The sequence below is a fragment of the Stegostoma tigrinum genome, unplaced genomic scaffold, assembly GCF_030684315.1.
Source record: "Stegostoma tigrinum isolate sSteTig4 unplaced genomic scaffold, sSteTig4.hap1 scaffold_456, whole genome shotgun sequence".
NCBI lineage: Eukaryota > Metazoa > Chordata > Chondrichthyes > Orectolobiformes > Stegostomatidae > Stegostoma > Stegostoma tigrinum.
Window position 1 is genome coordinate 37,719 of NW_026728384.1, and position 27,434 is coordinate 65,152.

The following is a 27,434-nucleotide window of genomic DNA, read 5'->3' on the forward strand; positions in this document are numbered from 1 at the left end:
GCTGCCCCCACACTCCTTCGCTGTTAACATTGGCGGGGTGTGGTGGGGGGTAGGGGTGTTGTTTTGGTGGGTGGCGGGGGGGGGGGGCGGTGGGGGGCAACAATATTTCTCTTCTGGTGGCCCGGACGCTTCAAGTGCGGAATCTGAACTCAAGACGCCAGACTTCCCACCCCCCGTCTTCCTGAAAGTCGTCTCCACGTGACTCCCTCCCCAGCACCCAAACCACCGCGCCCCCCCCCCCAATTGCCCACCGAACCCTCCAGCATTGGGTCACCCTTGTTCCCCCACCTCCCCCTGCCTCCGAAAAAAAAAGCTAGGGGGCCGGGCTCCCGGGGTCAGAGTTCGCCGTATTGGCGTCAAGCAATTGTGCTCCGTCGAGCTTCCCGTGTCCGGCTCCCTCGGCCTCTTCCTCCTCCTCCAGGACCCCGTAGAGGGAGCTGCAAAAGGCTAGCGCCGCCCTGAGCTACACCAGGGGTCGGGGTGGGGGGGGGTGGTTGTTGGTGGGGGGTTTTATCGGGTGGTCAGGAACGGGGTCGGGGGGTTTGGGGGTGCAACAGAGAGAGAGAGAGAGAGAGAGAGAGAAGAGGTGATCAGAAAGACCCCGAAAGGAGCCCATCGCTGTGCGCCCCCCCAAACCCAATGTCCTCCCCTCCCCCCCCACCCCACCACCCCCCACCCTCCCCAAGTGTGTAGACCTGGCTCCCTCGTCGGCAGAATGCTGCATGCTGGGAAATGGAGGGCCAGGGACACCGACACCAGTCAAACAGGACCCATGGCAAGAGTGCCGAGACCCACGCTTGGCACGGCGACGTACGCTGGCGGAAGTAGCGGTTGCTGCGGGTTGGGGTTTAGGCCCAACTTTCCCTGCCCTGTCCCTAATTGTGCCCCCTCCCCACCCCCAATTTGGGAAGATTGTTGAGGGGAGGGGGGTGACGCCATCTTGAACCGTGACAGTACCCCCCCCCACCTCCATCAGGGTGGGCGTTCCCTCTGTGTGTATATGTGTGTGTGGGGGGGGGGGGTGGGGAGCGCGGGTGGTGACAGGGTCTCAGAGGGAGAACCTGCAGGGGTCTGTTCCCCTCCCAACTCCACCCCCAGCGTCTGCCTGCTGCCCCTCCCTCATGCCAACATCGGTGCCCATTCCTTAGCCTAGTCACCAGCTGATGTCCCGCATGATAGACACCCCCCTCACCCACCCCACCACCCGCCCTCTCTCTCTCTCTCTCTCTCTCTCCCACTTTCTCTCTCTCTTTCCCACTTTCTCTCTCTTTCCCACTTTCTCTCTCTCTTTCCTACTTTCTCTCTCTGTCCCACTTTCTCTCTCCCCCCATCCTCTTGTCTCTCTCCACTCCCCCAATTTCTCCCTCTCTCCAATTTTTCACTCTCTCTTTCCCACTTTCTCTTCCCACATTTTCTCCCTCTCTCCCCCCGTCTGTCTCTGTCTCTCTCCACCATCCCAATTTCTCTCTCTCTCTCTCTCTCTCTCTCCTTCCCCTCCATCTTCCCCTCTCTTTTTCTCTCTCGCTCCCCCCTCTGTCTGTCTCTCTCCCTCTCTCTCCACCCTAACTTCCACTTTCCGTCTGTCTCTCTCTTTCTCCACCCCCACCCCTATCTGTCTCTGTCTATCTCCAAACCCACCCCCCCCCCCCACTTTCTCTCTCGCTCTCTCTCCTTCCTATCTCTCTTCCCTCTCTCCGGTCTCTCTGTCTCTTTCTCTCTCTCCACTCCACTTTTTCTCTCTCTCTCCCCCCCTCCCAATCTCTTGCTCTTTCTCCCTCTCTCCACCCTACCCTCCCACTTTCTCTCTCTCCCTCTCTCCTTCCCCTCCCTCTTCCCTCTCCCCACCCCTCTGTCTCTGTCTCTCTCCACCTCCACTTTCTCTCTCTCGCTCTCTCTCCCCCCTCTCTTGCTCTTTCTCCCTCTCCCCACCCCTCTGTCTCTGTCTCTCTCCACCTCCACTTTCTCTCTCTCGCTCTCTCTCCCCCCTCTCTTGCTCTTTCTCCCTCTCTCCACCCTACCCTCCCACTTTCTCTCTCTCCCTCTTTCGCCCCCTCTTTCTCTCTCTCTCTCCCCCCTTCCCCCGTCTGTCTCCGTCCCTCTCTCTACCCCCACTTTTTCTCTCTCTCTCTCCCCTTCTGTCTGTCTCTGTCTCTCTCTCTCTCTCTCCCCAACCCTGACTTTCTCTCTCCTTCCCCTCTCTCTCTTTCTCCCCCCTCTTCAGCTTTCTCATGTCTCTCTCCACCCCTGCTTTCTCACTCTGTCACTCTCCCTCTATCTCTCTTCCTCCCCCACCTCTGTTTCTCTTCCTCTCATCTGCCTTTCTCACACTCTCCCCTCTGTCCCTGCCTCTGTTTCGCTAACCCCACTTTCTCTCTCTCCCTCCTCCCCCATGCCTCTCCCCTCTGTCTCTCCCCATCTCTCTCCCCCCCCCACCCTTTCTCTCTCTCCTCCCTTTCTCCCTCACTCTGTCTCTTCTCTCCTCCTCTCTCTCTCTCTTTCTATGTCTCCCCCCCTCTCCCTCTCTCACCCCTTCTCAGTCTCTCTCTCTTTTCCTCCCTCTCACTCTCTCATGTTTTCGCTCTCTCCCTTCTCTCTTTCTCCCCCGCTCTCTCCACCTCGCTCCCTCTCTCCAGGACGCCCCGATAATGTGAACCCCCCCCCAACCCCCCGACTGAACGCCACCCTCCACCTGGGGTGAAAGGAATGGCCGATAGGGGTCAGACCCCCCTCCCCGGCTCTCGGGCTCTGCGCTCCGGGTGGTAGCGCTGGGGAGAAAGTCGATCGTTCCTGAGATCCTGCGCTCTCCACTCATCCTGCAAACTTCAGCGACCTGAGTACATACACGGACGGCTCCCTCTGCCCCTCTCCGCTCCTTCTGCCCGTCTCCGCTCCCTCTGCCCCTCCCTGCTCCCTCTCCATCCATGTGCCACCCCATGTGCCACTCCATGCGCCACTCCCTCCCCACTCCACACGCCACTCCCTCCACACTCCACTCCCCACTCCACTCCCCACTCCACTCCCCACTCCACTCCCCACTCACTCCTCACTCCCAGCCACTCCCTCCCCACTCCCTCCGCCACTCCCTCCCCACTCCCTCCACACGTCACTTCCTCCACACTCCCTCCCCACTCTCTCCTCACTCCCAGCCCACTTACTCCCCACTCCATGCGCCACTCCCTCTCCACTCCATGCGCCACTCCCTCCATTCTCTCTCTCCATCCCTCCACACTCCCTCCCCACTCCTTGCTAACTCCCTGCCCATTCCCTGCTCACTCCCTGCTCACTCCCTCCACACTTCCCCATATCCTTCTGGAATCCCTCGATTAGTTTTGTTGAAATTTACGCATCACCCAACTTTCAACTGAGCTGCAAAACTCCAAGAGCGTCCCCGGCACAGCAAGGTCCCAAACGGGAAACTTGTCCCACGTAGAGCAAAGCAATTCCGACACTAATTCCGGGATTAGATCCACCCGAAACGTAACCACAGCACGGCACTCCCTCAGCGCTGACCCTCCGATAGCGCCCGCTCCCTCAGTCCTGACCCTCCGACAGCGCCCGCTCCCTCGGCACTGACCCTCCGACAGCGCCCGCTCCCTCGGCACTGACCCTCCGACAGCGCCTGCTCCCTCGGCACTGACCCTCCGACAGCGCCCGCTCCCTCGGCGCTGACCCTCCGACAGCGCCCGCCCCCTTAGCCCTGACCCTCCGACAGCGCCCGCTCCCTCGGCACTGACCCTCCGACAGCGCCCGCTCCCTCGGCCCTGACCCTCCGACAGCGCCTGCTCCCTCGGCACTGACCCTCCGACAGCGCCCGCTCCCTCGGCACTGACCCTCCGACAGCGCCTGCTCCCTCGGCACTGACCCTCCGACAGCGCCTGCTCCCTCGGCGCTAACAGCTGCTGTTTTGACCATCAGAGTGGCCCATTTTGTTGGGAAACAGTGACCCACGGGCCTTCAGGGGGAGTTGCGAAGGGATCGCTGAGGGTAAATTATCCAACTTCCTTTGGAAACAGCTTGGGGAGCCATCACCATCGAGTGATCCACTGGCTGTAAAGCCATCCAGACCTTAAATACAGGAAAGGTAGTCTGGGTGGCGCGGAGCCGAACTCAATGGCCAATGTTGCGTATCGATCCATTCGGCCGGGGCGGGGGCAGACGGGGTTGAATTCGGATAAACGCTGAGGGGTCACTAAAACAAACAAGGGGCAGGGACTTATACAATGAAATGTAGGGTCTCGGGGGGGGGGGGGGGTATGTAGAACAGAGAGACCTGGGGGGGGGTGTTGTAGACCAGAGAGACCTGGGGGGGGGGTGTTGTAGACCGGAGAGACCTGGGGGGGGGGTGTTGTACACCGGAGAGACCTGGGGGGGGGTGTTGTAGACCAGAGAGACCTGGGGGTGGGGGGTGTTGTAGACCAGAGAGACCTGGGGGTGGGGGGTGTTGTAGACCAGAGAGACCTGGGGGGGGGTGTTGTAGAACAGAGAGACCTGGGGGTGGGGGGTGTTGTAGACCAGAGAGACCTGGGGGGGGGTGTTGTAGACCGGAGAGACCTGGGGGGGGGTGTTGTACACCGGAGAGACCTGGGGGGGGGGTGTTGTACACCGGAGAGACCTGGGGGGGGGTGTTGTAGACCAGAGAGACCTGGGGGGGGGGTGTTGTAGACCAGAGAGACCTGGGGGGGGTTGTTGTAGACCGGAGAGACCTGGGGGGGGGGTGTTGTACACCGGAGAGACCTGGGGGGGGGTGTTGTAGAACAGAGAGACCTGGGGGGGGTGGTGTTGTAGACCAGAGAGACCTGGGGGTGGGGGGTGTTGTAGACCAGAGAGACCTGGGGGGGGGTGTTGTAGACCGGAGAGACCTGGGGGGGGGGTGTTGTACACTGGAGAGACCTGGGGGGGGGGTGTTGTAGACTGGAGAGACCTGGGGGGGGGTGTTGTAGAATAGAGAGACCTGGGGGGGGGTGTTGTAGAATAGAGAGACCTGGGGGGGGTGGTGTTGTAGAACAGAGAGACCTGGGGGGGGGTGTTGTAGACCGGAGAGACCTGGGGGGGGGGGTGTTGTAGACTGGAGAGACCTGGGGGGGGGTGTTGTAGAATAGAGAGACCTGGGGGGGGGTGTTGTAGACCGGAGAGACCTGGGGGGGAGGTGTTGTAGACTGGAGAGACCTGGGGGGGGGGGGTGTTGTAGAACAGAGAGACCTGGGGGGGGGGTGGTGTTGTAGAACAGAGAGACCTGGGGGGGGGTGTTGTAGAACAGAGAGACCTGGGGGGGGTGGTGTTGTAGAACAGAGAGACCTGGGGGGGGGGTGTTGTAGACTGGAGAGACCTGGGGGGGGGTGTTGTAGAATAGAGAGACCTGGGGGGGGGTGTTGTAGAACAGAGAGACCTGGGGGGGGGTGTTGTAGAATAGAGAGACCTGGGGGGGGTGGTGTTGTAGAACAGAGAGACCTGGGGGGGGGTGTTGTAGAACAGAGAGACCTGGGGGGGGGGGGGGGGTGTTGTAGAACAGAGAGACCCTGGTGGGGGGAGTGGGGTGGGCTCAGGGACATAACCCTTTGAAGTTGGCGTCACAGGTAGACAGGGTGGGGAAGGGGGCGTTCAGCGCGCTGGCCTTCATCGCTCGGACCCTCTGAGTGTAGGAGCTGGGGACGTCACGCTGAGGTTGTACAGGGAACGTTGGTGAGGGCCTCTTCTGGAGCGCTGTGCCCCAGCTCTGGTTGCGCCCCCCCCACCGCCCCCGTTATAGGAAGGGTATTATTAAACTGGACAGGGTTCGGGAGAGATTCACCGGGACGTGGCCGGGAATGGAGGGGCTTGAGTTATAGGGAGAGGCCGGGGCTTTTCTCGCTGGAGGCTGAGGGGGGGGGGCCTTATAGAGGTTTATAAACCCATGAGGGGCAGGGAGAGGGGGAATAGGGAAGGTCTTTACCCCCCCAGGGGTAGGGGGTCCAAAACTAGAGGGGCACAGGTTTAAGGTGGGAGGCGGAAGGGACCTGAGGGGCAACGTTTTCACGCAGGGGGTGGTGCGTGTGTGGGACGAGGAAGTGGGTGGGGGCTGGTACAGTGACAGCATTTAACAGGCATCGGGATGGGGACGTGGATAAGGAAGGGTTTAGAGGGACAGGGGCCACACGCTGGCAGATGGGGCTAGGATTGATTTAGGATATGTGGGTCGGCACAGACGGGTCGGGCCAAAGGGTCTGTTTCCTTGCAGTGCATCAGTTCCCCATTCTCCCCGCAGATGCCGAGTCCGGGAACCGCGCCCAGCATTCCAGGCGGGGTGGGGGGTGGGGGGGAGACAGGGGTCGATCCTCTACCTGACACTCAAGACTAGCGCCACAGCCTGCGCGACTCCCCCCCCATCCGCCCCCACCACCATTGAGGTGGGCCGAGGCCCCTCGTGGCGCCCTCCTTACCCAATGGCGTGGACGGGCACCTTAAACCACACACCCAAACCCCCCCGAACTCCACAGCCGGCAGTTTTAGTGCGATCGATCCTCAGGGGCCACGTATCCAAGCAGGCACAGAGACACCAGAGGAAGGGAGGGAAGGAGGCAGGTCCGAAACATTTTATTGCTTCCTGTCCTCATGTGACGGGGCCCGGTCCGTCACTCCATCCCGAGGCATGAGCGTCGGGGAATTTGTAAGGGAAGAGTAATCAGGAGAGAACCCGTGGCTTTCAAGTCAACGCTGCCTCACACTAGCCCCTTTCTCCTCCTGGGTTGGTTCGTCTTCAGCATCAAACATTGGTGAGGAGCGGGTGGGTCGGAGGGTGCTGTGAGGAATCCGGGGGTTGGGGGCAGGGAGAATCTTGTAGGCCCATTTCCACCACCTTCCCCCCTCCGGCCCCAACCAATTTTAACACCCGGCCTACCTCAGGCCTTGTCCCATTTCCCCCAACCCACTGCGGTTCCTCCCAGACGTGGCCCTCCGACCCTTTCCCTCTGCTCTCGAGCCTAAATTCGTCGGGTGGGGTGGGGTGGGGGTGCGGGGCGGTGGGGTCCCCTTCTCTCCTCCGAGGGCCGCCCACCTGTCTCCCTCTTGGCCCCCGCATCGCCCGCCCCCACCCACCCAACCCTCCTCCCCTACCTAGGAGGGGGCGTTGAAGTGTGGAGGCGGTATGCCTGCTCTCCCCCCACAAGGGCCCAGGGTGGGGGCTGTGTGCTGAAACCCCCACCCGCCCCACCTCCCCGCCCTGACACCCCCCTCCACCCCTCCGCGGCCTGCGGTCATACCCCCTTGGGCCCACTCTGCCCTCCCCTTGGCCTAGTTTTCGGTTGAGGCCTGCGGCCTAGGATTGGGGGTGGGGTTGGTGGGTCGCGGGCGTGACTCTCTGCCCGTGCGTGTGCGTGTCTCATTCCTCTCGCGCCGCAGCCCCCCGCCCCCCCCCCCCCCCCCCACAAAACCAGGACTGCCAACGCCCGCACTCTCCACCCACGGGGCATGAGGCCAAAAGCCGTGGCATCAACTTGAACTGCAGGCCTGGGGCTCTCGGCTGGAGCGGGGAGCCGCGAGGGGTTCGGGACAAGGGGAGGGGTGGTCCCCAAGGCCCCCCGAGTGGGCCCTCCGTCTGAATCCAGAATGCTCCCCACGCCCTGCCAACCCCCACTATGCCCAGGGTGAGGAGGGATCGAGCGAGCAGGGTTGGGAGCCGAGTGGCAACGTTCCCGAAGCGAAACAGGCCGGAGGCCTCGATCCCACGGCTCAGGAGTCGATAAATCTACAGAAAGCGATCCTTGAACTGCTGTTTGTGATGGTTCACGTTTCGTGGAGGGAGGTGTGACGGGGCGAGGGGGTAGGGGTGGTGGGGGGTGGGGGGGGGGGGGGTCAAAAGAAAAAAGGAAAGATGAGACGCGGGGAGGGACCGGAGCAGAAAACAAAATGGAGGGACTCTCGCGGGGTTTGGTGGGGGCGGGGGGGGCGGTGGTTAGCCGCGATCCTGACCGCCACCTCTACACCGTGCCCCCCACCCACCCCAACCCACACTCTACATGTCAAACATTACCGGCAAATGGGGTTAGGGACAGAGTAAGGCTCCCTCTACACTGCCCCACCCCCACGGCTGTACCCCGATCCCCCCTCCATCCGTCACCGCTGCCCCCTCTGGTTCTCTATCCCGGCCTTGACAAAACCTCTCCTCCTGATTCGGAACACCTCGGTTCAATTTTCCCATTAACCCTCTCCCTTCCAAGGAGGTCACTCCCGACGTCTGCCCCGTTAATAGATCCCCTTTCGTAACGGACCAGCCAAATCCCGCTTAGAAACTGGCACTAGGCCCCGTTAAATTAGAATGGCTCCCACAAGCCCCACGCGATGCCAGGCCTCAAGGAATCTGCAAAATAACCCTCAAAGAAAACCAACACTAGGCCTCAGTAACCCAAAACGAACAACAAGGCTTTGAGGAATTAAGTGTAGCCTCCAACTCCCTCTAGGTCTGAGGGAACCAAAGTAACTACTAGGCCTCAGTGACTCAAAATTCGCACTAGGCCTCAAAAAAACTGACGTCAACCCCAGCAACGCAATGTCAATTCTAGGCTTCACTACTAGGCCTCGATGGCTCAACATTCATACTGGGCCTTAAACAACTCAATTCAGCGCCAGGCCTCAACAAGGCAATGTCAATCCTAGACCTCAAGAAATCAAAATTATCGGCCTCAAGTTGTCTCTGGGCTTCAAAGTCCCCAAATCAATGTCAGGCTTTAATGAACCAACATTCGCCCTGAGCCTCGATTAAGCAAAATCAACACTAGGCCTCAGCGACACAAATCAACATTTGGCTTCAAGAAGTGGAAGTTATAGGCCTCAAATTTTCTCTAGGCTTCAGGAACCATATTAATACAAGATGCTAAGGAACCAAAATCTATAGTAGGCCTCAAAGGCAACACTAAGCCTCGAGTTGCTGAGGGGAAAACATTTAGAAGCGAATGGGCTGGTCCTGTCGAGACAGATAATAAAATGTGAGGCTGGATGAACACAGCAGGCCAAGCAGCATCTCAGGAGCACAAAAGCTGACGTTTCGGGCCTCAACCCTTCATCAGAGAGGGGGATGGGGATAGGGTTCTGGAATAAATAGGGAGAGAGGGGGAGGCGGACCGAAGATGGAGAGAAAAGAAGATAGGTGGAGAGAGTGTAGGTGGGGAGGAGAGTATAGGTGGGGGGAGAATAGGTCAGTCCGGGGAGGACGGACAGGTCAAGGAGGTGGGATGTGGTTAGTAGGTAGATGGGGGTGCGGCTTGGGGTGGGAGGAAGGGATGGGTGAGAGGAAGAACCGGTTAGGGAGGCAGAGACAGGTTGGACTGGTTTTGGGATGCAGTGGGTGGGGGGGAAGAGCTGGGCTGGTTGTGTGGTGCAGTGGGGGGAGGGGACGAACTGGGCTGGTTTAGGGATGCAGTAGGGGAAGGGGAGATTTTGAAACTGGTGAAGTCCACATTGATACCATTGGGCTGCAGGGTTCCCAGGCGGAATATGAGTTGCTGTTCCTGCAACCTTCGGGTGGCATCATTGTGGCACTGCAGGAGGCCCATGATGGACATGTCGTCTAAGGAATGGGAGGGGGAGTGGAAATGGTTTGCGACTGGGAGGTGCAGTTGTTTGTTGCGAACTGAGCGGAGGTGTTCTGCAAAGCGGTCCCCAAGCCTCCGCTTGGTTTCCCCAATGTAGAGGAAGCTGCACCGGGTACAGTGGATGCAGTATACCACATTGGCAGATGTGCAGGTGAACCTCTGCTTAATGTGGAATGTCATCTTGGGGCCTGGGATAGGGGTGAGGGAGGAGGTGTGGGGACAAGTGTAGCATTTCCTGCGGTTGCAGGGGAAGGTGCCGGGTGTGGTGGGGTTGGAGGGCAGTGTGGAGCGAACAAGGGAGTCACGGAGAGAGTGGTCTCTCCGGAAAGCAGACAGGGGTGGGGATGGAAAAATGTCTTGGGTGGTGGGGTCGGATTGTAGATGGCGGAAGTGTCGGAGGATGATGCGTTGTATCCGGAGGTTGGTGGGCTGGTGTGTGAGAACGAGGGGGATCCTCTTTGGGCTAGAGATGGCCAGGTCCAGGAAGGTGACGGATGTGCTAGAGATGGCCAGGTCCAGGAAGGTGAGGGATGTGTCGGAGATGGCCAAGTCCAGGAAGGTGAGGGATGTGTTGGAGATGGCCAGGTCCAGGAAGGTGAGGGATGTGTCGGAGATGGCCAGGTCCAGGAAGGTGAGGGATGTGCTGGAGATGGCCAGGTCCAGGAAGGTGAGGGATGTGTCGGAGATGGCCAGATCCAGGAAGGTGAGGGATGTGTCGGAGATGGCCACATCTAGGAAGGCAAAGGATGTGTTGGAGATGGCCAGATCCAGGAAGGTGAGGGGTGTGCTGGAGATGGTCAGGTCCAGGATGGTGACGGATGTGTCGGTGATGGCCAGGTCCAGGAAGGCGAGGGATGTGTCGGTGATGGCCAGATCCAGGAAGGTGAGGGATGTGCTGGAGATGGTCAGGTCCAGGGAGGTGAGGGATGTGTCGGAGATGGCCAGGTCCAGGAAGGTGAGGGATGTGTCGGAGATGGGCAGGTCCAGGAAGGTGAGTGATGTGTCGGAGATGGCCAGGTCTAGGAAGGCGAGGGATGTGTCGGAGATGGCCAGGTCCAGGAAGGCGAGGGATGTGTCGGAGATGGCCAGGTCCAGGAAGGCGAGGGATGTGTCGGAGATGGCCAGATCCAGGAAGGCGAGGGATGTGTCGGAGATGGCCAGGTCCAGGAAGGTGAGGGATGTGCTGGAGATGGCCAGGTCCAGGAAGGTGAGGGATGTGTCGGAGATGGCCAGGTCCAGGAAGGTGAGGGATGTGCTGGAGATGGCCAGGTCCACGAAGGTGAGTGATGTGTCGGAGATGGCCAGAGCTAGGAAGGTGAGGGATGTGTCGGAGATGGTCAGGTCCGGGAAGGCGAGGGATGTGTCGGAGATGGCCAGGTCCAGGAAGGTGAGGGATGTGTCGGAGATAGGCGAGGGATGTGTTGGAGATGGCCAGGTCGAGGAAGGCGAGGGATATGCTGGAGATGGCCAGGTCCAGGAAGGTGAGGGATGTGTCGGAGATGGCCAGGTCCAGGAAGGCGAGGGATGTGTCGGAGATGGCCAGGTCCAGGAACATGAGGGATGTGTCGGAGATGGCCAGGTCCAGGAAGGTGGAGGGATGTGTCGGAGATGGCCAGGTCCAGGAAGGCGAGGGATGTGTCGGAGATGGCCAGGTCCAGGAAGGTGAGGGATGTGTCGGAGATGGCCAGGTCTAGGAAGGCGAGGGATGTGTCGGAGATGGCCAGGTCCAGGAAGGTGAGGGATGTGTCAGAGATGGCCAGGTCCAGGAAGGTGAGGGAGGTGTCGGAGATTACCAGGTCCAGGAAAGTGAGGGATGTGTCGGAGATGGCCAGGTCCAGGAAGGCGAGGGATGTGTCGGAGATGGCCAGGTCCGGGAAGGCGAGGGATGTGTCGGAGATGGCCAGGTCCGGGAAGGCGAGGGATGTGCTGGAGATGGCCAGGTCCAGGAAGGTGAGGGATGTGTCGGAGATGGCCAGATCCAGGAGGGTGAGTGATGTGTCAGAGATGGCCACGTCTAGGAAGGCAAAGGATGTGTCGGAGATGGCCAGGTCCAGGAAGGTGAGGGATGTGTCAGAGATAGGCGAGGGATGTGTCGGTGATGACCAGATCCAGGAGGATGAGGGATGTGTCGGAGATCGCCAGGTCCAGGAAGGCGAGGGATGTGTCGGAGATGGCCAGGTCCGGGAAGGCGAGGGATGTGTCGGAGATGGCCAGGTCCAGGAAGGTGAGGGATGTGCTGGAGATGGCCAGGTCCAGGAAGGCGAGGGATGTGCTAGAGATGGCCAGGTCCAGGAAGGCGAGGGATGTATCGGAGATGGCCAGGTCCGGGAAGGCGAGGGATGTGTCGGAGATGGCCAGGTCCAGGAAGGTGAGGGATGTGCTGGAGATGGCCAGGTCCAGGAAGGCGAGGGATGTGCTAGAGATGGCCAGGTCCAGGAAGGCGAGGGATGTGCTAGAGATGGCCAGGTCCAGGAAGGCGAGGGATGTGCTAGAGATGGCCAGGTCCAGGAAGGTGAGGGATGTGCTAGAGATGGCCAGGTCCAGGAAGGCGAGGGATGTGTCGGAGATGGCCAGGTCCAGGAAGGTGAGGGATGTGCTGGAGATGGCCAGGTCCAGGAAAGTGAGGGATGTGCTGGAGATGGCCCAGGTGAACTGAAGGTTGGGGTGGAAGGTGTTGGTGAAGTGGTTGAACTGGTCGAGCTCCTCTTGGGGAGCAAGAGGCGGCGCCGATACAGTCATCAATGTACCGGAGGAAGAGGTGGGGTTTGGGGCCTGTGTAGGTGCGGAAAAGGGACTGTTCCACGTACCCTACAAAGAGGCAGGCATAGCTTGGGCCTATGCGGGTGCCCATGTACACCAGCCTTCCTGCTCCTGAGATGCTGCTGGGCCTGTTGTGTTCACCCAGCCCCGCACCTTGCCATCTGGGATTCTCCGGCATCCGCAGTTCCCATTATCCCTGTACAAGGGTTGAGTCTTCCTTTCACTAGGGTTTCCTCCTGGACCTCGAAACACGGGCCCTCACACAACCCAAAGCGACTTGAAGTATGAGAACCAACATGAGGCCTCAGCGAGACCAAACTCAACACTAGGCCTCGAGGAGTCACAATCAAACACTTGATCACAACCGTCATCTTTGAATTGCCTCGAGGGCTGAAGCCGCCAAGTTTAGCGCCAGGCCTCAAGAAATCAAAACTGCGGGCCTCGGGTTGTTTCCAGGCCTCAGGAGCCGATCAAACACAGGCTTTAAGAAATCCAAACTGAAGAGGCAGGCCCCGTCCAACCAAAATCACCGCTAGGCCTCGATCGTAGGCTTCAGGAAACAATTCGACCCCCAGGCTTCGAGGTTAAGAACGAGGCCTGGATATTGGGCTTCCAGGAGCCTGGGCTCGAGGAAATTAAGTCACCAGTTGGCCTGAAGAAATTAAAAGTGTAGGCCTCCAGTCGAATCTAGGCTTCCGGGGAATGAGGCAAACGCCAGGCCTCAAGGAATCGAAACCAACATTAGGCCTGGCGCCATTTCATTTCGCCGGAAGAGTGTTCAGTTTTCCTTCAAACGCCACCGAAATTAGGCCTCGAGAAGTTAATATTCCAGGCCCCGGGTTGCCTCCGGGCTTCAAGCAAATTAAGCAAAGACGAGGCCCTCCATTCCCTGGCAGCCTATTCCACTTCCTTCAACCACTGAGGCCTCAAGAAATTAAAACGGCGGGCCTCGAGTTGTCTCCAGGCTTCGGGAAATCCGCTAGGCCTCGGGCGATGGAGGGTCAGCACGGCCGAAACGAAACAAGGCGCCATCGCTCCCCCACCACACCACCCCCCTGCCACCGCCCCCGCCGCCCACCACCGACAACCCCAAGGGGAGAAAGCTCAAAAGATCAAGGTGAATCTTTGCCGTAGGGAGGCCGCGGTGGTAACCATGATGTTTTTGGAGTAGGCCCCGGCCTACCTGAGTCTGGATTCTGTTCAGGCCACGGAACCAGAGGATTTTTCCCCGTCGAAGCTCCCTCTCGGCGTGGTCGATCTCCTCCTCGTCTTCAGATATATCCTCATCAGAGAAGTCAGCCTTCCGGCCTACAGGCATGGCGTCCTTCAGGATCCTGACCAGGCCGTTCGGGATGGAGACGATCAGCTGGGGACATAGCCAGGGTGTGTGGCGGGGGGGGTGGGGGAGGGGAACCGTGGGAAGAGCGGAAAAGAGAGACATAGGTATTAGAGTCGGAAATTCGAGGCAGGTAGGCAGTCAGACCAGGCCCTTCGGCCCATCTGCCATTCGCTAGGATGTCTCAGGTCGTTGGGAAGTCTAACTTCAGCTAGGACAGTGCCCACTCTCCCTCAGCGCTGACCCTCTGACAGCGCCCGGTCCCTCAGCACTGACCCTCTGACAGCGCCCGGTCCCTCAGCACTGACCCTCTGACTGCGCCCGGTCCCTCAGCACTGACCCTCTGACTGCGCCCGGTCCCTCAGCACTGACCCTCTGACAGCGCCCGGTCCCTCAGCACTGACCCTCTGACTGCGCCCGGTCCCTCAGCACTGACCCTCCGACAGCGCCCGCTCCCTCAGCGCTGACCCTCCGACAGCGCCCGCTCCCTCAGCGCTGACCCTCCGACAGCGCCCGCTCCCTCAGCGCTGACCCTCCGTCAGTGCCCGCTCCCTCAGCATTGACCGTCCAACAGAGCCCACTCCCTCAGCGCTGACCCTCCGACAGCACCCGCTCCTTCAGCGCTGACCCTCCGACAGCACCCGCTCCCTCAGCACTGACCCTCCGACAGCGCCCGCTCCCTCAGCGCTGACCCTCCGACAGCGCCCGGTCCCTCAGCGCTGACCCTCCGACAGCGCCCGGTCCCTCAGCGCTGACCCTCCGACAGCGCCCGGTCCCTCAGCGCTGACCCTCCGACAGCGCCCGCTCCCTCAGCGCTGACCCTCCGACAGCGCCCGCTCCCTCAGCGCTGACCCAAGGACTCAGGGAGCTTGGCAGTCCCTCACCTGACCCCACAGTAGTTCCCCGATGCCCACCATGAGACACCACATCCACTGTTCGATGTTCAGGGGTCTGCAGTTGAATGGTTTCCCACCATACTGCACGATGAGGATCTGAGGAGAGAGAGGGCGTCATCGTCGGGGGACATCGTCGAGTTTCCAGCCGCCCCCCCCCACCACCGACCACAACTGGTGCATTGCACTGGAGCCGGTCCCCTCCTCTCACTCCCCTGGCACAGACCACAAACCCTCCCCCCGCAGGCCACTCGGTCCCTCTACCCTGGGCTGCTGTAAGCCCACCACGTCTCGCCACCCGTCCTTCTCAACCCCTCTGTCTCGTTCTGATCAGCTCTATCTCTCTGTCCTTCTCTCTCCCCTTCTCTCTCTCTCCCTCGCTCTCTCACTCACTGTCCCCCTTTCTCTCACTCCTTCACCTCATCACATCCCTCGCTTCCTCTCGCTCCTGCTCCTCTCTTTCGCATTCACCTCTTCCCTCTGTCCCTTCCTTTCTCTCTCTGTCTCTCGCTCTCTGTCTCCCACTCTCTCTCTCACCATCTGTCTTAACCCTAACCCTATCTCTTATGTCTCTCTCTCTTTCCCTCGCTCTCTCTTTCTGTCTCTCTATTTCTCCGTCCCTAGCTCTTCGAGAGGTCTCTCTATCTCTCTGTCCCTGTCTCCATCTCTCTTTCACTGTCTCTGTCTCTCTATGCCCCCATCCTATACCCTCTCTCTCTCTATGCCCCTCTCTCTCTCTCTCTCTCCATCCTCCTCTATCTCTCTATGTCCCTCTCTCTCCGCCCTCCTCTATCTCTCTATGTCCCTCTCTCTCTCTCCGCCCTCCTCTATCTCTCTATGTCCCTCTCTCTCTCCGTCCTCCTCTATCTCTCTATGTCCCTCTCTCTCTCCTGTCCCCCTCTACCTCTCTCTATGCTCCTCCCTCTCTCTCCGTCCCCCTCTACCTCTCTCTATGCCCCTTCTCTCTCTCTCCTGACCCCCTCTACCTCTCTCTATGCCTCTCTCTCTGTCGCCCTCTCTCTCTCCTGTCCCCTCTACCTCTCTCTATGCCCCTTTTCTCTCTCTCCGTCCCCCTCTACCTCTCTCTATGCCTCTCTCTCTCCTTCCCCCTCTACATCTCTCTATGCCCCTTCTCTCTCCTTCCCCCTCTACCTCTCTCTATGCCCCTTCTCTCTCTCTCCTGTCCCCTCTACCTCTCTCTATGCCCCTTCTCTCTCTCTCTCCTGTCCCCTCTACCTCTCTCTATGCCCCTTCTCTCTCTCTCCTGACCCCCTCTACCTCTCTCTATGCCCCTTCTCTCTCTCTCCTGTCCCCCTCTACCTCTATCTATGCCCTCTCTCTCTCTCCATCCTCCTCTATCGCTCTATGTCCCTCTCTCTCTCCTATCCCCCTCTATCTCTTTATGCACCCCTCTCGCTCTCTCCTGTCCCCCTCTACCTCTCTCTATGCCCTCTCTCTCTCTCTCCATCCTCCTCTATCTCTCTATGTCCCTCTCTCTCTCCGCCCTCCTCTATCTCTCTATGTCCCTCTCTCTCTGCCCTCCTCTATCTCTCTATGTCCCTCTCTCTCTGCCCTCCTCTATCTCTCTATGTCCCTCTCTCTCTTCGTCCTCCTCTATCTCTCTATGTCCCTCTCTCTCTCCGTCCTCCTCTATCTCTCTATGTCCCTCTCTCTCTCCTGTCCCCCTCTACCTCTCTCTATGCTCCTCCCTCTCTCTCCGTCCCCCTCTATCTCTCTCTATGCCCCCTCTCTCTCTCTCTCCTGACCCCCTCTACCTCTCTCTATGCCTCTCTCTCTCTGTCGCCCTCTCTCTCTCCTGTCCCCTCTACCTCTCTCTATGCCCCCTCTCTCTCTCTCTCCTGACCCCCTCTACCTCTCTCTATGCCTCTCTCTCTCTGTCGCCCTCTCTCTCTCCTGTCCCCTCTACCTCTCTCTATGCCCCTTCTCTCTCTCTCCTTCCCCCTCTACCTCTCTCTATGCCCCTTCTCTCTCTCTCCTGTCCCCTCTACGTCTCTCTATGCCCCTTCTCTCTCTCTCTCCTGTCCCCTCTACCTCTCTCTATGCCCCTTCTCTCTCTCTCTCCTGTCCCCTCTACCTCTCTCTATGCCCCTTCTCTCTCTCTCCTTCCCCCTCTACCTCTCTCTATGCCCCTTCTCTCTCTCTCCTGTCCCCTCTACCTCTCTCTATGCCCCTTCTCTCTCTCTCCTGACCCCCTCTACCTCTCTCTATGCCCCTTCTCTCTCTCTCCTGACCCCCTCTACCTCTCTCTATGCCCCCCCTTCTCCGTGTCCCAGTCAGATTCCCGGGTGAGGGGGTATTGGGTGGGTTGGGCTGTGGTGGGGAGCGGAGCTCAGACCTGGACCCCGAACGTGCCCAGGACCACGCAGCAGAAGATGGGGTTGGTCTCGATGCCAGCGAAGACGTTGCGCTCGCCGTGGACCTTGCGAGCGTTCACCTCGTTGAAGAGCTGCATCAGCACGAAGGTGTTGAAGATGATGGTGTAGTGTTCGGAGGGGGGGGAGTGCAGAGGGAGTGAGCGGCCGCTGTCGATCTCGAACATTCGCTCCCCTATCACGCAGCCAGAGACAGAGACAGAGACCATCAGAACCTCCCGCTGCCCCCTCCGCCCACCTCACCCTCCCACAGACCCCCGCCCCCCTCGCCCTCCCGCTGCCCCCTCACCCCCTCACCCTCCCACAGACCCTCCGCCCCCTCACCCTCCCACAGACCCCCGCTCCCTCACCCCCCCACTGCCCCCTCACCCTTCCGCTGCCCCTCCGCTCCCTCACCCTCCCACTGCCCCCTCAGCCCCCCTCACCCTCCCACAGCGTCCCCCCGCCCCCTCACCCTCCCACAGACCCCCGCCCCCCTCGCCCTCCCGCTGCCCCCTCACCCCCCTCACCCTCCCACAGCCCCTCCGCCCCCTCACCCTCCCGATGCCCCCTCCGCCCCCTCACCCTCCCGCTGCCCCCTCCGCCCCTCACCCCCCTCACCCTCCCACAGACCCCCGCCCTCCCGCTGCCCCCTCACCCCCCTCACCCTACCACAGCCCCCTCCGCCCCTCACCCTCCCACAGCCCCCTCCGCCCCTCACCCTCCCGCTGCCCCTCCGCCCCCTCACCCTCCCGCTGCCCCCTCCGCCCCCCTCACCCTCCCACAGCCCCCTCCGCCCCCTCACCCTCCCGCTGCCCCCTCCGCCCCCCCCCTCATCCTCCCACAGCCCCCTCCACCCCCTCACCCTCCCGCTGCCCCCTCCACCCCCCTCACCCTCCCGCTGCCCCCTCCGCCCCCCTCACCCTACCACAGCCACGCCCGCTCCCACACCCTCCCACAGCCCCCGCTCCCTCACCCTCCAGCAGCACCCCCACTCCCTCACCCTCCCACAGACCCCCCCGCTCCCTCACCCTCCCACAGCAACCCCCCACTCCCTCACCCTCCCACAGCCCCCGCTCCCTCACCCTCCCACAGCACCCACCCGCTCCCTCACCCTCCCACAGACCCCCCCCAACTCCTTCACCCTCCCACAGCTCCCCCCCGCTCCCTCACCCTCCCACAGCCCCCGCTCCCTCACCCTCCCACAGCACCCACCCGCTCCCTCACCCTCCCACAGACCCCCCCCAACTCCTTCACCCTCCCACAGCTCCCCCCCGCTCCCTCACCCTCCCACAGCCCCCGCTCGCTCACCCTCCCACAGCGCCCCGGCTCCCTCACCTGCCCACAGCAACCCCCCGCTCCCTCACCCTCCCACAGCACCACCTGCTCGCTCACCCTCCCACAGCGCCCCGGCTCCCTCACCCGCCCACGACAAGTACATTGCATCTCGCCCCATGCTATCCCTGAATTTGTGTGTTTGTTGTGGTTAATGGGGGGACAGTGTAGAGGGAGCTTTACCCTGTATATAACCCCCTGTCCCTGGGCGTGTTTGATGGGGGGACAGTGTAGAGGGAGCTTTGCCCTGTATTAACCCCCTGTCCCTGGGAGTGTTTGATGGGGGGGGGACAGTGTAGAGGGAGCTTTACCCTGTATGTAACGCCCTGTCCCTGGGAGTGTTTGATGGGGTGGACACTGTAGAGGGAGCTTTGCCCTGTATGTAACACCCTGTCCCTGGGAGTGTTTGACGCGGGGGACAGTGTAGAGGGAGCTTTGCCCTGTATGTAACGCCCTGTCCCTGGGAGTGTTCGATGGGGGGGGAACAGTGTAGAGGGAGCTTTACTCTATATCTATCCCCCTGTCCCTGGGAGTGTTTGATGGGGGGGACAGTGTAGAGGGAGCTTTACTCTGTATCTAACCCCCTGTCCCTGGGAGTGATTGATGGGGGTGGCGGGAGTGGACACAGTGTAGAGGGAGCGCGGAAACATACCAAGGAAGAGGATGAAAAAGATGAAGATGATCTGGTAGACACTGTGTCCCAGGATGTTCTTCATCATGGTGTCGGAGATGAGCGGTTTATCCCGGCCGTAGGGCCGCCGGAGGAGGAGCGAGTCGGTGGGAGGCTCGGTCGCTAACGCCAGCGAGGCAAACGTATCCATGATCAGGTTCACCCACAACATCTGAACGGCTTTTAACGGGGAATCCTACAGGCAGGGAGAGAGAGACTTCATCAGGAAGGGAGATCGAGGGACTGACAGAGAGAGAGAGAGCGGGGCGGGGGGGGGGGGGCACTGAGTGACACCAGTCAGTGTACAGATATCTCCCTGAGAGAGAGAGAGAGAGGGGGGGACAGAGAGACACCAGTCAGTGTACAGATATCTCCCTGAGAGAGAGAGGGGGGACTGAGAGACACCAGTCAGTGTACAGATATCTCCCTGAGAGAGAGAGGGGACTGAGAGACACCAGTCAGTGTACAGATATCTCCCTGAGAGAGAGAGAGAGAGGGGGGGACAGAGAGACACCAGTCAGTGTACAGATATCTCCCTGAGAGAGAGGGGGGGACAGAGAGACACCAGTCAGTGTACAGATATCTCCCTGAGAGAGGGAGAGAGGGGACTGAGAGACACCAGTCAGTGTACAGATATCTCCCTGAGAGAGAGAGAGAGAGAGGGGGGGACAGAGAGACACCAGTCAGTGTACAGATATCTCCCTGAGAGAGAGAGGGGGGACTGAGAGACACCATTCAGTGTCCAGATATCTCCCTGAGAGAGAGAGAGGGGACTGAGAGACACCAGTCAGTGTACAGATATCTCCCTGAGAGAGAGAGAGAGGGGACTGAGAGACACCAGTCAGTGTACAGATATCTCCCTGAGAGAGAGAGGGGACTGAGAGACACCAGTCAGTGTACAGATATCTCCCTGAGAGAGAGAGGGGACTGAGAGACACCAGTCAGTGTACAGATATCACCCTGAGAGAGAGAAGAGGGGGGGGAACTGAGAGACACCAGTCAGTGTACAGATATCTCCCTGAGAGAGAGAGGGGGGACTGAGAGACACCAGTCAGTGTACAGATATCTCCCTGAGAGAGAGAGGGGGGACTGAGAGACACCAGTCAGTGTACAGATATCTCCCTGACAGAGAGAGGGGCGGAACTGAGAGGCACCAGTCAGTGTACAGATATCTCCCTGAGAGAGAGAGAGGGGGGACTGAGAGACACAGTCAGTGTACAGATATCTCCCTGAGAGAGAGAGAGAGGGGGACTGAGAGACACCAGTCAGTGTACAGATATCTCCCTGAGAGAGAGAGAGGGGGGGGACTGAGAGACACCAGTCAGTGTACAGATATCTCCCTGACAGAGAGAGAGAGGGGAATGAGAGACACCAGTCAGTGTACAGATATCTCCCTGACAGAGAGAGAGAGGGGGGGGACTGAGAGACACCAGTCAGTGTACAGATATCTCCCTGAGAGAGAAAGAGGGGGGGGGGAAACTGAGAGACACCAGTCAGTGTACAGATATCTCCCTGAGAGAGAGAGAGGGGGGACTGAGAGACACCAGTCAGTGTACAGATATCTCCTGAGAGAGAGAGAGAGGGGGGACTGAGAGACACCAGTCAGTGTACAGATATCTCCCTGAGAGAGAGAGAGGGGGGGGGACTGAGAGACACCAGTCAGTGTACAGATATCTCCCTGAGAGAGAGAGAGGGGGGGCACTGAGAGACACCAGTCAGTGTACAGATATCTCCCTGAGAGAGAGAGGGGGACTGAGAGACACCAGTCAGTGTACAGATATCTCCCTGAGAGAGAGAGAGAGAGAGAGGGGGGACTGAGAGACACCAGTCAGTGTACAGATATCTCCCTGAGAGAGAGAGAGAGGGGGACTGAGAGACACCAGTCAGTGTACAGATTATCCCTCCCTGAGAGAGACGAGAGAGAGAGAGGGGGGACTGAGAGACACCAGTCAGGTGTACAGATATCTCCCTGAGAGAGAGGGGGGGGGGAATGAGAGACACCAGTCAGTGTACAGATATCTCCCTGAGCGAGACGAGAGGGGGGGATCGAGACACAGTCAGTGTCAGATATCTCCTGAGAGAGAGAGAGAAGGGGGGACTGAGAGACACCAGTCAGTGTACAGATATCTCCCTGAGAGAGAGAGAGGGGGGGCACTGAGAGACACCAGTCAGTGTACAGAATCTCCCTGAGAGAGAGAGAGAGGGGGACTGAGAGACACCAGTCAGTGTACAGATATCTCCCTGAGAGAGAGAGAGAGGGGGGACTGAGAGACACCAGTCAGTGTACAGATATCACCTGAGAGAGAGAGAGAAGGGGGACTGAGAGACACCAGTCAGTGTACAGATATCTCCCTGAGAGAGAGAGGGGGAGACTGAGAGACACCAGTCAGTGTACAGATATCTCCTGAGAGAGAGAGGGGGGGGACTGAGAGACACCAGTCAGTGTACAGATATCTCTCTGAGAGAGAGAGAGGGGGGACTGAGAGACACCAGTCAGTGTACAGATATCTCCCTGAGAGAGAGAGAGGGGGGGACTGAGAGACACCAGTCAGTGTACAGATATCTCCCTGAGAGAGAGAGAGGGGGGGACTGAGAGACACCAGTCAGTGTACAGATATCTCCTGAGAGAGGGGGGGGGACTGAGAGACACCAGTCAGTGTACAGATATCTCCCTGAGAGAGAGAGAGGGGGGGCACTGAGAGACACCAGTCAGTGTACAGATATCTCCCTGAGAGAGAGAGGGGGACTGAGAGACACCAGTCAGTGTACAGATATCTCCCTGAGAGAGAGAGAGGGGGGGAACTGAGAGACACCAGTCAGTGTACAGATATCTCCCTGAGAGAGAGAGAGAGAGAGAGGGGGGGACTGAGAGACACCAGTCAGTGTACAGATATCTCCCTGAGAGAGAGGAGAGAGAGGGGGGACTGAGAGACACCAGTCAGTGTACAGATATCTCCCTGAGAGAGAGAGAGAGAGAGGGGGGGGACTGAGAGACACCAGTCAGTGTACAGATATCTCCCTGAGAGAGAGGGGGGGGACTGAGAGACACCAGTCAGTGTACAGATATCTCCCTGAGAGAGAGAGAGGGGGGGGACTGAGAGACACCAGTCAGTGTACAGATATCTCCCTGAGAGAGGAGGGGGGGGACTGAGAGACACCAGTCAGTGTACAGATATCTCCCTGAGAGAGAGAGAGAGGGGGGACTGAGAGACACCAGTCAGTGTACAGATATCTCCCTGAGAGAGAGAGGGGGGGGGGACTGAGAGACACCAGTCAGTGTACAGATATCTCCCTGAGAGAGAGAGAGGGGGGACTGAGAGACACCAGTCAGTGTACAGATATCTCCTGAGAGAGAGAGAGAGAGGGGGGACTGAGAGACACCAGTCAGTGTACAGATATCTCCCTGAGAGAGAGAGAGAGGGGGGACTGAGAGACACCAGTCAGTGTACAGATATCTCCCTGAGAGAGAGAGGGGGAGACTGAGAGACACCAGTCAGTGTACAGATATCTCCCTGAGAGAGAGGGGGGAGACTGAGAGACACCAGTCAGTGTACAGATATCTCCCTGAGAGAGAGAGGGGGGGACTGAGAGACACCAGTCAGTGTACAGATATCTCTCTGAGAGAGAGAGGGGGGACTGAGAGACACCAGTCAGTGTACAGATATCTCCCTGAGAGAGAGAGAAGGGGGGGACTGAGAGACACCAGTCAGTGTACAGATATCTCCCTGAGAGAGGGGGGAACTGAGAGACACCAGTCCAGTGTACAGATATCTCCCTGAGAGAGAGAGGGGGGGGGGACTGAGAGACACCAGTCAGTGTACAGATATCTCCCTGAGAGAGAGAGGGGACTGAGAGACACCAGTCAGTGTACAGATATCTCCCTGAGAGAGAGAGAGAGAGGGGGGGACAGAGAGACACAGTCAGTGTACAGATATCTCCCTGAGAGAGAGGGGGGACAGAGAGACACCAGTCAGTGTACAGATATCTCCCTGAGAGAGGGAGAGAGGGGACTGAGAGACACCAGTCAGTGTACAGATATCTCCCTGAGAGAGAGAGAGAGAGGGGGGGGACAGAGAGACACCAGTCAGTGTACAGATATCTCCTGAGAGAGAGGGGGGGGACTGAGAGACACCATTCAGTGTCCAGATATCTCCCTGAGAGAGAGAGAGGGGATTGAGAGACACCAGTCAGTGTACAGATATCTCCCTGAGAGAGAGAGAGAGGGGACTGAGGAGACACCAGTCAGTGTACAGATATCTCCTGAGAGAGAGAGGGGACTGAGAGACACCAGTCAGTGTACAGATATCTCCCTGAGAGAGAGAGAGGGGGGACTGAGAGACACCAGTCAGTGTACAGATATCTCCCTGAGAGAGAGAGGGGACTGAGAGACACCAGTCAGTGTACAGATATCTCCCTGAGAGAGAGAGAGGGGGGACTGAGAGACACAGTCAGTGTACAGATATCTCCCTGAGAGAGAGAGAGGGGGGACTGAGAGACCACCAGTCAGTGTACAGATATCTCCCTGAGAGAGAGAGAGAGAGAGAGAGGGGGGAACTGAGAGACACCAGTCAGTGTACAGATATCTCCCTGAGAGAGAGAGAGAGGGGGGGACTGAGAGACACCAGTCAGTGTACAGATATCTCCCTGAGAGAGAGAGGGGACTGAGAGACACCAGTCAGTGTACAGATATCACCCTGAGAGAGAGAGAGAGGGGGGGGAACTGAGAGACACCAGTCCAGTGTACAGATATCTCCCTGAGAGAGAGAGGGGGACTGAGAGACACCAGTCAGTGTACAGATATCTCCCTGACAGAGAGAGGGGCGGAACTGAGAGGCACCAGTCAGTGTACAGATATCTCCCTGAGAGAGAGAGAGGGGGACTGAGAGACACCAAGTCAGTGTACAGATATCTCCCTGAGAGAGAGAGAGAGGGGGGACTGAGAGACACCAGTCAGTGTACAGATATCTCCCTGAGAGAGAGAGAGGGGGGGACTGAGAGACACAGTCAGTGTACAGATATCTCCCTGACAGAGAGAGAGAGGGGGAATGAGAGACACCAGTCAGTGTACAGATATCTCCCTGACAGAGAGAGAGAGGGGGGGACTGAGAGACACCAGTCAGTGTACAGATATCTCCCTGAGAGAGAAAGAGGGGGGGGGGAACTGAGAGACACCAGTCAGTGTACAGATATCTCCCTGAGAGAGAGAGAGGGGGGGACTGAGAGACACCAGTCAGTGTACAGATATCTCCCTGAGAGAGAGAGAGAGAGGGGGGACTGAGAGACACCAGTCAGTGTACAGATATCTCCCTGAGAGAGAGAGAGGGGGGGGACTGAGAGACACCAGTCAGTGTACAGATATCTCCCTGAGAGAGAGAGAGGGGGGGCACTGAGAGACACCAGTCAGTGTACAGATATCTCCCTGAGAGAGAGAGGGGGACTGAGAGACACCAGTCAGTGTACAGATATCTCCCTGAGAGAGAGAGAGGGGGGGAACTGAGAGACACCAGTCAGTGTACAGATATCTCCCTGAGAGAGAGAGAGAGAGAGAGAGGGGGGACTGAGAGACACCAGTCAGTGTACAGATATCTCCCTGAGAGAGAGAGAGAGGGGGGACTGAGAGACACCAGTCAGTGTACAGATATCTCCCTGAGAGAGAGGGGGGGGGAATGAGAGACACCAGTCAGTGTACAGATATCTCCCTGAGAGAGAGAGAGGGGGGACTGAGAGACACCAGTCAGTGTACAGATATCTCCCTGGAGAGAGAGAGAGAGGGGGGGACTGAGAGACACCAGTCAGTGTACAGATATCTCCCTGAGAGAGAGAGGGGGGGGGGGACTGAGAGACACCAGTCAGTGTACAGATATCCTCCCTGAGAGAGAGAGGGGGGGGGCACTGAGAGACACCAGTCAGTGTACAGATATCTCCCTGAGAGAGAGAGAGAGGGGGGACTGAGAGACACCAGTCAGTGTACAGATATCTCCCTGAGAGAGAGAGAGAGGGGGGGACTGAGAGACACCAGTCAGTGTACAGATATCTCCCTGAGAGAGAGAGAGAAGGGGGACTGAGAGACACCAGTCAGTGTACAGATATCTCCCTGAGAGAGAGAGGGGAGACTGAGAGGACACCAGTCAGTGTACAGATATCTCCCTGAGAGAGAGAGGGGGGGGACTGAGAGACACCAGTCAGTGTACAGATATCTCTCTGAGAGAGAGAGGGGGGGACTGAGAGACACCAGTCAGTGTACAGATATCTCCCTGAGAGAGAGAGAGGGGGGGACTGAGAGACACCAGTCAGTGTACAGATATCTCCCTGAGAGAGAGAGAGAGGGGGACTGAGAGACACCAGTCAGTGTACAGATATCTCCCTGAGAGAGTGGGGGGGACTGAGAGACACCAGTCAGTGTACAGATATCTCCCTGAGAGAGGGGGGAACTGAGAGACACCAGTCAGTGTACAGATATCTCCCTGAGAGAGAGAGAGGGGGGGACTGAGAGACACCAGTCAGTGTAAGATATCTCCCTGAGAGAGAGAGAGGGGGGGACTGAGAGACACCAGTCAGTGTACAGATATCTCCCTGAGAGAGGGGGGGGGACTGAGAGACACCAGTCAGTGTACAGATATCTCCCTGAGAGAGAGAGAGGGGGGGCACTGAGAGACACCAGTCAGTGTACAGATATCTCCCTGAGAGAGAGAGGGGGACTGAGAGACACCAGTCAGTGTACAGATATCTCCCTGAGAGAGAGAGAGGGGGGGAACTGAGAGACACCAGTCAGTGTACAGATATCTCCCTGAGAGAGAGAGAGAGAGAGAGGGGGGACTGAGAGACACCAGTAAGTGTACAGATATCTCCCTGAGAGAGAGAGAGAGGGGGGACTGAGAGACACCAGTCAGTGTACAGATATCTCCCTGAGAGAGAGAGAGAGAGAGGGGGGGGGACTGAGAGACACCAGTCAGTGTACAGATATCTCCCTGAGAGAGAGGGGGGGGACTGAGAGACACCAGTCAGTGTACAGATATCTCCCTGAGAGAGAGAGAGGGGGACTGAGAGACACCAGTCAGTGTACAGATATCTCCCTGAGAGAGGAGGGGGGGGACTGAGAGACACCAGTCAGTGTACAGATATCTCCCTGAGAGAGAGAGAGAGGGGGACTGAGAGACACCAGTCAGTGTACAGATATCTCCCTGAGAGAGAGAGGGGGGGGGGACTGAGAGACACCAGTCAGTGTACAGATATCTCCTGAGAGAGAGAGAGAGGGGGGACTGAGAGACACCAGTCAGTGTACAGATATCTCCCTGAGAGAGAGAGGGGACTGAGAGACACCAGTCAGTGTACAGATATCTCCCTGAGAGAGAGAGAGGGGGGGACTGAGAGACACCAGTCAGTGTACAGATATCTCCCTGAGAGAGGGGGGAACTGAGAGTCACCAGTCAGTGTACAGATATCTCCCTGAGAGAGAGAGAGGGGGGGACTGAGAGACACCAGTCAGTGTACAGATATCTCCTGAGAGAGGGGGGGGGACTGAGAGACACCAGTCAGTGTACAGATATCTCCCTGAGAGAGGGGGGAACTGAGAGACACCAGTCAGTGTACAGATATCTCCCTGAGAGAGAGAGGGGGGGGGACTGAGAGACACCAGTCAGTGTACAGATATCTCCCTGAGAGAGGGGGGGGGACTGAGAGACACCAGTCAGTGTACAGATATCTCCCTGAGAGAGGGGGGAACTGAGAGTCACCAGTCAGTGTACAGATATCTCCTGAGAGAGAGAGAGGGGGGGACTGAGAGACACCAGTCAGTGTACAGATATCTCCTGAGAGAGAGAGAGAGGGGGGACTGAGAGACACCAGTCAGTGTACAGATATCTCCCTGAGAGAGAGAGGGGGACTGAGAGACACCAGTCAGTGTACAGATATCTCCCTGAGAGAGAGGGGGGACTGAGAGACACCAGTCAGTGTACAGATATCTCCCTGAGAGAGAGAGGGGGGACTGAGAGTCACCAGTCAGTGTACAGATATCTCCCAGAGAGAGAGAGGGGTGGGGACTGAGAGACATCAGTCAGTGTATAGATATCTCCCTGAGAGAGAGAGAGGGGACTGAGAGACACCAGTCAGTGCACAGATATCTCCCTGAGAGAGAGGGGGGACTGAGAGACACCAGTCAGTGTACAGATATCTCCCTGAGAGAGAGAGGGGGGACTGAGAGTCACCAGTCAGTGTACAGATATCTCCCAGAGAGAGAGAGGGGTGGGGACTGAGAGACATCAGTCAGTGTATAGATATCTCCCTGAGAGAGAGAGAGGGGGGGGACTGAGAGACACCAGTCAGTGTACAGATATCTCCTGAGAGAGAGAGGGGGGACTGAGAGACACCAGTCAGTGTATAGATATCTCCCTGAGAGAGAGAGAGGGGATGGGGTGGGGGGATGGCAGTGAGTGAGGTGTGTTCCGGCTTGGATTCCGGGGGGGGGGGTGGCGGTGGTGGGCACCCACCTGAATGATGCAGGCCCCC

General features: G+C 58.6%; 1 pseudogene; it reads right to left on the minus strand.

Annotated features, from left to right (window-relative positions):
* Nucleotides 1-287: 287 nt before the first annotated feature.
* Nucleotides 288-27,434, minus strand: part of LOC125450411 (plasma membrane calcium-transporting ATPase 2-like) — a 32,642-nt pseudogene continuing 5,495 nt past the window's right edge.